Below are 12,565 nucleotides of genomic sequence, written 5' to 3'. Positions count from 1 at the left end.
ATGTTAGGGATGAAGTAAGACCTCCACACAGCATACAGGCCCCAAAGCTCAGGGAAAGTAAAATGCAGAAATCAAACCCTCAAAACAGCCCTAACCGAGGACTGTAAAAAATAAAAACCTGCCCTCCTGTGAGGAAATATACTCCATTAGCCCATTCTTAAAGTCAGACTGCACCCAAGGACCCTCAGGTATTTCACCTTCTGAAGTCCTGTTTAAACAACTACCCCCAATTATTCAAAATTTCAAGGGAAATCTCAGGTTCCTAGGAAAAAACTGGCAAGAATTCTCTCCTCCAGCAGTTAAAAAACCCTAGCCCAAATGCACAAAACTGTCCTGTCTCAGGATCCCATTCCATTGGGAAATCTCTTTTTTGTAAAATAAAAACAAAACAAAAAAAACCTGAAAAAAGTGCCTATACCCAAACTGGACAGGCCCTCATACTGCTATCCTTGCAACCTCCATTGCTCTCAAAGTTTCAGGTACTGGCCCTTAGATTCATCATACTAGAAATAAAAGGACATAATCCAGTGAAAAACAAAACAACTGGGCAACTCACCCTGTACCTGACTGCCCCTTGAAAATCCGAATTACCCAGAGCCACCACGAATTGCCATCACCTGACTAGATGAACTCCTCCTCTCTTTAGTTCCTACTCCTCTTAGGACTGCTCGGCTGGCAGTTTGGGACTGGACTGGTAGCTACAGCTCCCAGAGACTGGAGTGTGGCTGAAAGGACACTAATCTTACTCATATAATTGTGCATTGTAGGATGCTTGACTACCTTAAGTTGTCCTTCCACTTAGCATGAGGGACACATTATAAAAAATACATAGGGGCATCAGAGGGGGGAAATGTTGAGAAATAAAAAGCATAATGTAGCAAAAATATCTAACAAGTCACGCCTTCTCCCGCTTCTGTGGATCGGCCTGTGAGGGCTTGGCCTTGCAGGAGAATGTGAAGTGACTAACTCCTGCCCCCTGTTTCTGTAAATCACCCTGTGAAAACATGGCCTAGTAGAAAGATATCAAACGAGTGACTCCCCGCCTCCCGCTTCTGTAAATCAGCCCGCAAACTTGCAGCTGCATTCTGCCTCTGTAACCCTCCTGCTTCCAAAATTTCACCTAGCAACACGTTAGTCAATGAGGAAAAGTTATGCTGATCCCACCTGAAATCCTATGTGAACCTAAGAAGCTTAAAAACAGGGCTCAGAATTTGGAAATTGCCTCTTCCTGGGCCCGCATGTAGTAAATTTGTTCCTCCATCACTCTGGAGTGCCGCTTTGGGGTCTTTCTTTGGTTCAGAACTCCTGGCTTTGCTGCAACAAAGGAAATCGCTCAGAGGTTTCAGTCCCTTGACCTGGCAAAGTAAAATGTCATTGTTACAAAATGGACTCCACCTTCCCTATTTTTTCCTGGGAGAGAGAAACATCTCAAATTATATCCTTCCTTTTAAACCCCTCCTCAAATGCTCATGTGAAAATTCTCTACTTTGAGATTTCTTTTTGGTATTTGATTTCTACCTTAATTGAACCTCATTTAAATGCTTTATGATATAAACTCTTTGGAAAGTGTTGAGACAGATTTTATGGCGACCACCCCTTGAGTCCCTTCCCTGAGGTGAACTGTCCTGGGCCCCCTGGACCAGCGGCCAGCTCTGCCGGCCCCCCTGCCCCTCTCCATTCTACCCTGAGTGTTCCCAAGGCCCCCACCTGGGCCTGGGCACCAAGCTGGAGACCTGGAGGCGTGGCCTGCGCACACCTAGCTGCCCGCTGTCCCTCCTCTGGGGCCATGCAGTGGAGCTGGGCTCTCTCTGTGGTAAAGAGCCATTTCCCAGGACTCTGGGGAGGTCCAAGGCCATGTCCAGTCCATCAGCACCTCCCGTTGGCTCGACCTTCTGGATTTCTTCACAATCTGCTCACTTCTCCACACCTCCACTGTCCCCACCCTGGTCCAGCCACTGTTTCCTCTTGCGTGGATAGCGGGTCTCCCCACGTCGGCCCTGGCCCCCTCAGCCTGTGCTCAACGGGGAGGCAGAGGGATCCTGCAAAGCTGTGAGGCAGGTCACGTCCCCCTCTGCTCACCCACCTCTAGGGCTTCAGTTGTATCTCCTACCACAGGTACCTACCTGCCTACCTCTGACACCTACACCTGTAAAAGGAGGGTGAAGGTGGGGCCTGGGACAGACCAGATCATTCTGGGTCGAGGAAGTGGAACTTGGCGAGATGTGGTTAAGGAGTGTGTGTGTCTAGCTACTCTATGCAGGGAGGCACTGCTCTAGGAGCTGGAGTAGGAGGAGGGGGGAGGCAAGGCAGGTGGGGAAGTGGGTACCATTGTCAATCGGGTGTTCAAGATGGGCTCGCTGAGAGGGTGGTGTTTGTGCAGGACCTGGTGGTCTGAGAGTAGGCAAGGTGGAAACCTGGGGGCAGAGAGCGCCCGACTGCCAACAGCCAGTGCAAAGGCCCTGAGGCAGGAGTGGGCCTGCTGTGCTTCAGAAAAGGACTAGAAACCCAGTGTGGCTTGGTCAGAGGGAGAAGGGGCAGAATGGGAGGAGAGACGACAGAGGGCCGTCTCATATGAGATTTCGCCAATCCCTATTACCAGTCTTCTGGTGGGAAGTACATTTTCTGGACAAGAATTTTATATTGTATACCAAGAGCTCTGAAAAGAAATAGTAAGTTAATTTAACTCAATAATTCTACCTCTAGGAATCTAAAGCAATAGTCATTCCTGCAAAAAAAAAATACACGAATGCCATTTTATAATTACCCATAATAGGTAAAAATTGGAAACTTAAATAATCAACAATTAGAATATAAAGTATTATTTAAGCATCCATCCTATTCATTTTTAGAAAAAGGAAAAGTCATATATTAAGTGAAAAAATCAGGGGAAATTAATGCTAAACTTTTATCAAGCGTACATTATTATTGTTATATATTTAATATATAAATGTGGTAATTGAATTAACATTTCAAGGCAGTGACAGTACTAAAAGCTAAATGACAGAACAAATTTGCTTTTAATTGCTTTTACATTTTCTAAATCATCTTAGTTAGTCTGCACTACTTGCATAGTTGAATCCCAGCACATCTCCTCCAACCTGAAGACAAGGTAATAAAATCCGAATGTGCAGGAGATGAGAAGAAATTCAGACAAGGAGTAGCAAATCAGCTTTATTTGATGCAGTTAAGAGACATTTAAGTGCCACATGAAATAAGTGTGCCCAGAGCGCAAATTCGGTGCCAACAATAAATTGGCAGGGCCTCCACGGAGCCAAGCTGCCTGGGAAGGAATGCAAGATTAGGTCTCAGGGCTCGTTTCAGCTGAGCCTTCATGGAAACGGGAGCCCAATGCGCTGGATGTTCCACAGGATCAGGGAGAGCTCGTTGAGGAAGGCGTTGATGGAAATTCGGAGAAGGCCAAGGTCTTCAGCTGTCCATCTCCTGCCAGTGAGGGGCAACGATCAAGTTGAAGGTGTGACCTCTGTCTTAAGTCGGCCCGCCTCCCTCCCCCACCAGAGACCCAACACTGGGGTGGCTCCCCGTCTCCATGACCACATTCCTCGGGGTGAGATGGGCCCCAGCACCCGCCGCCACCCTCCCAGCCGGCCCCGTCCAGAACTCACACAGCCAGGACGCTGCCATTCACGGTGATCCTCCGAACCGCTTGTCCTTGCCGGTGGATATCAGGCATCAGGGACCTGAAGGTCATCTCTGCCTCCAGTGCGGACCCGAAGGGCACAGTGAGGGTGCTGGGGGAGGCGGGGTTAAGGCACCATCGCCTGCTGCCTTCGCCTGGGCCCCGGGCGACCTGGCCCCTGGGAAGCTCTCCTGCAGTGGCCCACTCTCCCCCTCCTGTCAGCTCAGGCCTCTCGGGCCTGCCTCCTTCCCCCTTCCAGCCCTCAGGCATCCCCTTCCACCATCCGCCCTTGAAGCCCCCAGACCGGCCCCCACGGCAGCCCCTCCACCTAGAGCCGGCCCTGGCCCCCCCATGGCCCCTGTAAAGGATACAAGGTCAGAAGTCGGCTTCCTGCTCCTCCAGCCCGCGGCACTGCGTCTCCGCCAGACCCCGGGGCATGTGGTGCCCGCGCGGCCTGGGGGGCACCCCCGGCGGCAGCGACCTCCGCTCCCGCGCCGCAGGGGTCACAGGGGCTGCCAGGGCCGCTGGCGACCCCCGAGCCTTCGGAGTCAGCAGGGATGCTCTGGCAGACGGGGCGGCCGGGGCCACCCTGGCCATCAGGGCCGCTGGGGTCGCCCTGGTCGTCAGCACTCACAGGCTCCTCGTGGCGGTCGGCGTCACCCATGGCACCCTGGCCTTCAGGGTAGGCCGCCTCACCCACAGCGCCTGCGCCTCCGCCTTCCCTCTCCCTCACAGCTGCGGGAACCAGGCTTCCCTCCACCTGCCGCAGGCACTCAGCCTTCCTCACGGAAGTGCCGCCCCTTAGCCTTTGGGCCGCGTGGGTTCTCAGTGCGCCTGCGCAAACACGCTCCCAGGGAGGCGGCAGGGCACGTGACCCTTTCTCACCAACCCAGCCCCGCCCCGGCCATGGAGGAGCTCAAGAGCACTCACGAGGCTCCGCCCCTTAGGGAGGGACTTCGCTGTCCTGGGCATGCTCAATGGGAGCCCTGGTTAGACCTCAGGCACGTGACCTATTCCTCCAAGCAGACCCTGTCCATGCCCTGGAAACTGTCAGCCTGAGCTGGACAGTTCTGCCAGATACAGAATTCTTGGCTGGCAGTTTTTCTCTTCCAGTACCTTAAATACTTCATACCATTTTCTTCCTTCCTCCACAGTTTCTGATGAAAGGTTGGCATTTAATCTTACTGAGGTTGCCTTGTATGTGATACTTTGCTTTTCTCTTGCTGCTTTCAGAATTCTCTTTATGTCTGATATTTGTCATTCTCAATAGTAGGTGTCTTGTAGTAGGTATATTCGGATTTGTTTTGCTTAAGGTGCATTGTGTGTCTGAGATATTGATAGTGATGTCTTTCATAAGGGTTGGGAAGTTTTGGTCATGATTCCCTCAGATATTCTTTCTGCCCTTTTGCCATTCTCTTCTCCTTCTGGGGCACGGATAACACAAAAGTTTGTGTGTTTTGCCTTGTCATTCAACTCCCGTAGACCCTGTTTCATTTTATCCATTCTTTTTCCTTTCTGTTACCCTGTCTTTTCCAGTTCCTTTTGACCTGCCCATGAAATCACTAATTCTATCTTTGAGCAATTCAACTTGACTGTGTGCTTGTAATGTATTTTTTTTAAAGATTTTTTTTTTATTTCTCTCCTTCCCCCCCCCAGCATTGTCTGCTCTCTGTGTCCATTCACTGTGTGATTCTCTATGTCCACTTGCATTCTTGGCAGGGGCAGGAGTCTGTGTCTCTTTCTGTTGCATCATCTTCCTGTGTCAGCTCTCCATGTGTGAGGCACCACCCCTGGGTGTGTGGGTCTGTTCAAGGTGGGGCGCACTCCTTGCACGTGGGGCTCCCCTATGCGGGGGACACCTGTGCATGGCATGGCACTCTTTGTGCATGGCAGGCAGTGATGATCATAGGCCAGGCCACCACATGGGCCAGGAGTCCCTGGTTTTGAACCCTTGACCTCCCATATGGTAGGTGGACGCTCTATCAGTTAAGCCACGTCAGCTTCCATCTAATGTATTTTTTTAAGATTTATTATTTATTTATTTCTCTCCTCTTCCCTCCATGCTCCTGCCCGTTGTCTGCTCTCTGTGTCCATTTGCTGTGTGTTCTTCTTTGTCTGCTTGCATTATTGTAAGCAGAATTGGGATATTATGTCTCTTTTTTTTGCATCGCCTTGCTGCATCAGCTCTGTCTGTGATGCCACTCCTGAGCAGGCTGTGCTTTTTTATCACAGGGCGGTTCTCCTTATGGGGTGCATTCCTTGCACATGAGGCTCTCGTATGCGGGGGACACATGTGTGTGGCATGGCACACCTTGCACGCATCAGCACTGCACGTGGGCCAACTCAGCACATGGGCCAGGAGTCCCTGGTTTTAAGCCTGGACCTCCCATATGGTAGGCGGATACTCTATCAGTTAAGTCACATCTGCTTCACGCTAATGTATTTTTAATATCATTCGTTTTGTCGTTCATTCCCATAATCTCAGTTACTTCTCTGAAGCCTTTCCAGTTGTTCTGTATTTTCACCCAGTGTCTTCTTAACATCCATTATTTCCTTGTTAGATTTTCCTTCAACTTTTTGATTTAGGAGAGTTGTTGATTATCGTTGATTAATTGTTTTAAATCCTGAATCTCTTCAGGATATTTGTTTTTTCCTTTGGGCCATCTCTGCCTGTTTCCTAGTTTAACTTGTAATTTTTGGTTCATGTATAGGCACGTTAATATGTTGGTTAAATTATTCTGATGGCCAAATCTTTCTATGATTTTTAGTTCAACTTATTTATACACCTATCCACAGAAGTGTTTCTTTCAGCCTCTGCTTTCCAGTGTTTCTTGTCTGGCTAGAGCCGAAATTCAAAGCAGGCTCTGCTGGACAAATTCACTGAAGAGAAACCCTCGGACTCACCCTCCCTCTTCCCTTGTAACAGCTGACAGGGAGGAAGGTGACTGTTCCCCTCTCAGTTGGCTGCAGGGAGCCAAGGGTTTCACCCAGGCTTAATGTCTTGGGGATGGGAGACCTTTTCAGCTGCGACAGCGGGGTGGTAAATCACATTTCTTGTTTCAGGTGCTTCGTCCCTCTGTCCCTCGCCCTCTGAAAGTTGTGCAGCACTGTCTTGGCCTGCTGATCCCCAAAGCAGGTTCCATGAGCAGCTCCTGCTCTTCCCTCATGGCTTTTGTGAGAGAGTCTAACCCTGCCTGCCTACGTGATGTCATCTTCCTGGCACTGAATGTCTGTTCTTTAATTGGAATGTTTAGCAAATTCATACTTAATATAATTAGTGACAGGTTGGATGATATAAGTCTAATATTCTACTATTCGTTTCCTTGTTTATACTTTTTGTTTTCTTTTTACTTGACTTGGGAAAATTTACATGCAAAATTTGGGCATATCTTAAGTAAACATTTCCATGAGGTACGAAAAGGTTTATACAGCCAAAATCAAGACACAGAACATTTCCATCACTCTCAATACTTTCCCTTGTGTCTCTTTGTAGTCAAGCCCCTTCCCGACATTCTGCCCTAAACAATCAATGTTCTGCATTTTTTCCACTGTGGGTTACACTGATATTTTCTAGAATTTCAAATAAATGGATTCATACAATTTGTACACTTTTCAGTTTACTTCTTTTTTCACACAGCAGAACAATTATGAGATTCATCCACGTTGATGTTTGTATCAGTAAGTCATTTCTGTTTTATTGCTGTGTGGTACTCCATTGTATGGCTGAACCACAATATGTCTAAACTTTCACCTGTTGGTAGACCTTTGGGTTGCTTCCAGATTAGGGTTATAATTAATAAAGCTGATAAAAATTTGCATACTATCTTTGTGAGGACATATATTTTCAGTTCTCTTGGGTAAACAACCAGAAGTGAGATTGCTGGGTCATAATGGTAAGTGCAATCTTTGCTTTATAAGAAATCGCCGAATCCATTTCCGATGCGTTTGTTCCAATTTACATTTCAAACAGCAAATGTGAAGTTTCCAGTTTTAGATTTGATATGGTCATATATGCAGAAACTTGGAGCAGCAAGATTATTTTAACATTTCTATATAGTTCATCTCTTCTTGAAATGTCTAAAATCAGTCATAAATTGAGCAAGCATGATTGTATATATAAAAGTTACTGAGAAGTAAATTGGTCTTCCTGCCACATTTAGTATCCTCTTGAAGAGAGTGAGTTATTTCAGTAACCAATGATGTACACGTTAAGATAGTTTGAGTCACATGATTTTATTAGATCACATTGAATTTTCATGTGATTTTTAGTTTAAATCCAAGTGGAGTATGTGTGAAAAAATAATCATTTCATGGGGAGGATATATAAAGGAATAATAACCCACACAATAGTCTTACAAGAGTGAAATAAATATTAATGTTAACGTATTCTCCTAAACTACTTTTTATTAGCCTCCACTCAGAGAAACAGACTTCATATTATGAATTTCATCAGAGGGAGTTTTACAGGGAAGTAGTCACAGAGGAGTAAGGGGAACATGAAGTGACTAAGAGTTAACACCTGCAGCCTTATCAAATCCAGAGCTGGGAGGAGAAGGAAAGGAGGTGGCAGTGCCAGAGTACAGAAGCCAGGGCTACCCAGAGGGAGCCAAAACCTTGGAGGAAGAGACAGCCGAGGACTTAGGAAGCTTGGCCCACCATTCTGGAGCTTGGACCATGGAGGAGAGGACCCCTGGCGGGATCTGCAACCCAGAGGATTTTTAGCCACTGGCAGGAAAGTCACACTCCCTTCTTCCTTCTTGCCCTCCAGTTTCACATCAGTTCCTCCCATTGACCAAAACTAACTTGAAAGAAAATGTATCTTGTGAGCTGAGTAGAGTAGGGTGAAAACAACGAATGGATATTAGAGGAAACAGGAAAATGGTTAGCACATATATCAAGTGCAAAGTCATAAATGGAGGATTGCATAAATGCAGCATTGCATAAAGAATTGGGCAGAATATTTGCACTTTCTTTCATAATTAAAGTTCAATATCCTCATGATTTCTCAGTGGTGCCAAATAATAAATATTCTTTATAGCAATTAAAAAATTAGCGTAGTATTGATTTCGAAATGACATACTTAAATCTGTTTTTTCACCTAATTTGAAAATCTGTGTCATTCTTATCATTTCTCATGGTTTCTGAAGTTGAAACGCACTGAGACTATTTGGAACTCCTAATGTTCTTTTCCCACTTCTCTCAATGCTTGGAAATGCCCACATACCGTAAAGTACAGTTACTTTTACGAGAATGTGTTCCCAATATACTAGTGCTAATATTCCATAAAATGGCAAAGCTATCTAGGACTGAAGAGGCAATTTATTTAGTATAATATAATGGTAAAGATTATATAGTACAGTTTTTAAAATATGGATCAATAAAGAAGTTTTATTTGCTTAAACAAAAGCAAATCACACTAGATAAATGTAGGTAGATGAATTGTTACATAGAGTTCTACATGTGCGAGTGTGATAATAGACGGGTGGAATTTGAAATCAAGGTAAAGGTAAACCATCTCTGCCTCTGGCATCATCTCTCCTCTAACATCACAGTCTCTAGATTCAATTTTTTTGCGCTTAATGTCCGTCCCTTTGTCAGTGCTAATCCTAATTACTTGTGTTTAATCTTTGTTTCTTAATCAGATAAGCCAGATGTGTGGAAACTCCATTGGACTGGGAAATCTGTATTTTTTCCTCTCTCACAATTTCTGCTTTGCCTTCATCCCTATGAGTAGTATGAGGTAGAGGGGTCTGAGTGGTTCTGTTTGAACATTACAGGATGACTGACGCCTATAGGCACAGGTTGGCTGACACACATACATTGTGTTCCTCAGCTATCTCTGCATGTGCCTAGCAAAGTATCCAGAGTTTCTGCGAACCCCACAGGCACTCCTGTGTTACTGAAAGTGTTGCAAGAAATGTCATAGAACAAAATTTAGAACAGAGTCGGGGCCCCATTTTAAGAACCCCTCCATCAGACCAAAGAGAATCATATACTTTCCTCTGCTTTCTGCTTAGATATAGTTTCAAAAGAGGAGTCTTTTTTGCTAAACAGTGCTTAGGTCAATCTACATAATTCAGGAAAAAAGAAAAAGTGTGTGGAGAGGGAGAAGACATCTGGAAAGTGCTGAGTGTATTTGTCTCGTGCTATAAAAGTGGATAGGGTTGGAGAAAGAATTACACCTTGAGATTCTTTTAGTGGATTTTAAGACATGTCAATGAAGGCTTTGAACTACTAAGATGTACACTGTGCTATTGAACTCTTTCTTAGACCCGGACACCACTCTGAACCTGAGTTGCATGGTTCTAGGCCTCAATCGGGTTACCAAAAAGGTACTAATTTTGAAATTTGAATGACTGGGAATTGAGGGAGACAACTTAACACTTAATTAAACATCACATTCTTTGATGTGTGCTGCATTCACTGCTTCATTCTTAACAGGTGCTCTAGTTATGATTAAGTAAGGAAGTTACTCTAGCACTATTTTGTTTTTTTTCTGTCTGGTAAAATGTTTAATTTCAATTCATTTTCTCTCTTTATCATTTTCCTATTTCTTGAAGTGAGACAGGGTGCAAATATTCCCCCTCAATATATTTCAGATGCAATTAAGAATTCTCTGCTGTTTCATTCCTTGCTGAGGAGTATTTTGAAGTGAATTACTGAAACAAGTTGTTAGACAGTAGCATCTTCCATCTCTCTACCTTTTATCCTGTAGTGTTTGTAAAGGGGAAAAAAATAGACATTTACTAACACCTGCTTTATCCTTTTCTTTCTGCCCCATTCTTTCACTGTTTCTTTTGGATTTGATATTGCAATATATGACATTTTACTCTTTTATCCTGAAGTAGGAAAAGAGAAATGTAACACAGGTTATGGAAATACCTGCAGGTTAGCTGTGGCATGTGCTGCTCTTTTTTGTTGTTTCATCAGCACCTATGTAAAACCAGATCATTCTGGCTCTTTTCTGTGATTTGCCATCAGTACCTCATGCAGCATTTCAATCTGCTTATTTCACGTTTGCCATGTCGGTTTCCTCTTTTGATGTTCAAAAATTAAATAAAGAGGGGAAGCGGCTGTGGCTCAATCAGATGAGCTCCCGGTTCAGGTCCTGGGACCTCCTTGGGAAGGCAGTATCACCCATACGGTGTGGAGAGCCGCTGGCCTGCAGATGACGCAGAGAGAGAACTCAGCAAGGTGCCACAACCAAAAGAAGGGAGACAAGCGAGAACACAGAAGAGCCAACAGCGAATGGACAGAGAGAACTGACAGCAAGCAAGGTACAAGGGCAGTAGGGGAAATAAATAAATACAGGCACAGAAGATCATACTGTCAGTGGACACAGAGAGAAGACACCATACACACAAAAATCTGCCAAGTGGGTGAGGGATAATTTTTAAAACAGACACCTAAATAAGGAAGTTTCCTGATTCTCTTGACCATGTCAGATAGCAGAGTTTATCTAATTGGGACCTAGGGAGACCATCAAATCTAATAAAAGACTTGCAGTGAGATGAATTTTAAGAGTTCTTGGAGCTTTACATGTTATTTGGAAAAATGTTTAATTGGCTCAACTATCTATCAAACACCAAATCTTGGAAGTTATTTCAAAATTCATGAAATTACTGTACAGTTACATAATTTCTATTTTTGATAAGCTAACAATTTTGTTATACTGTGATGTTAGCACATGCACATTTAACTCAACTTTTTGGTTTGATCGTGTTGCACTCTGTAACCTTTCTGTTTTACTGATAGTTCTGAGAAAAGTTTAATTGCATAAAGCTAGACAAAGCTATATGAAAACTCATTAATATGAAAGAAGGATGTGCCTGGTGGATTGCAGAGGGATGATTTCTTCCCCCATGAAATAAATGTAAACCAGGGCATCAGTAACATCATAAGGACGCCTTAGTTTCAGTTGACTGGAGAAAGCCCTGCTAAAGAGGTGAAGTGCATAGGGACGTTGAGGCTGAGACTGGAGAGTGAGGAGGGTCATCCATGGGGCTCCCCCACCCCAGTTACTCCCGCCTGCAAGGAGAATCTGGCATTTCTCTACAGTTGGTGTCTGCCTCTCGCTGATCTGGAGGGAGCTCCTCCAGCTTGGAGGAGAAGAGGCATTTAATTCCAGTGGCATTCTGAGTCTTATGGAAAGCCTAGGGAGGTTATCACATCTAAGACCCTGATAACATCTGTATTAGAAACGAGAATCTGACCAGGCTGCTCGTGAAAGATTAGCTTTAGATCTTTCAGGAGAATAAATGGCTTGTACCCACTCCAAACTGCTTTGTCTGCCTGCTCCATCCAGCCAGCCAACCTGTACCCCATGAAGATGGACACACAAGGCCTCCTGGAATGAGTTGTCCTTTCCAATTCAGTTGAGCTAAAAAGTCTTTTGTGGGTTTTTTTTGTTTTTTTTTTTAATTTTTTTTTCATTTTGTAAAAATATTACATTAAAAAAATATGAGGTCCCATTCAACCCCACCACCACCACCCCTAAAAAGTCTTTTGTGAGCATTGGTTCTACCCAGAGCTCTTGGGGAACAAGAGTGAGGACACAGCCCCTAACTCAGAAAGACACACAGCTCATAAGTGAGATTCTTATATATCCATTCATTCAACAGATCATAGCACCATATGCCAGGCACTGTGATAGACGCTGGGGATGGGAAAAGAGATTGGGCTCCAATCAGATGTGTCAGACATGTCAAGCGTGTGAGTGATGGTAGTACAGTGTGAGCAGCGAGCAGGGTGCCGAAAGTCATTTACCAAGACCAGTCCAGGAAAGCTTCCTGAAGATACGATGCCTGAATTGAGAATTGAACATGAGGATTTTGCGATGAAGGAACCAGACAGAGAAGAGAGGGCATAAGCGTCAGCATGAACCAAAGCACAGAAAACCAGGCACATTTAATGATAATAAAAGAAGCA

The sequence above is a fragment of the Dasypus novemcinctus genome, chromosome X, assembly GCF_030445035.2.
Source record: "Dasypus novemcinctus isolate mDasNov1 chromosome X, mDasNov1.1.hap2, whole genome shotgun sequence".
Classification (NCBI taxonomy): Eukaryota; Metazoa; Chordata; class Mammalia; order Cingulata; family Dasypodidae; genus Dasypus; species Dasypus novemcinctus.
This window is presented reverse-complemented; position numbering follows the sequence as displayed.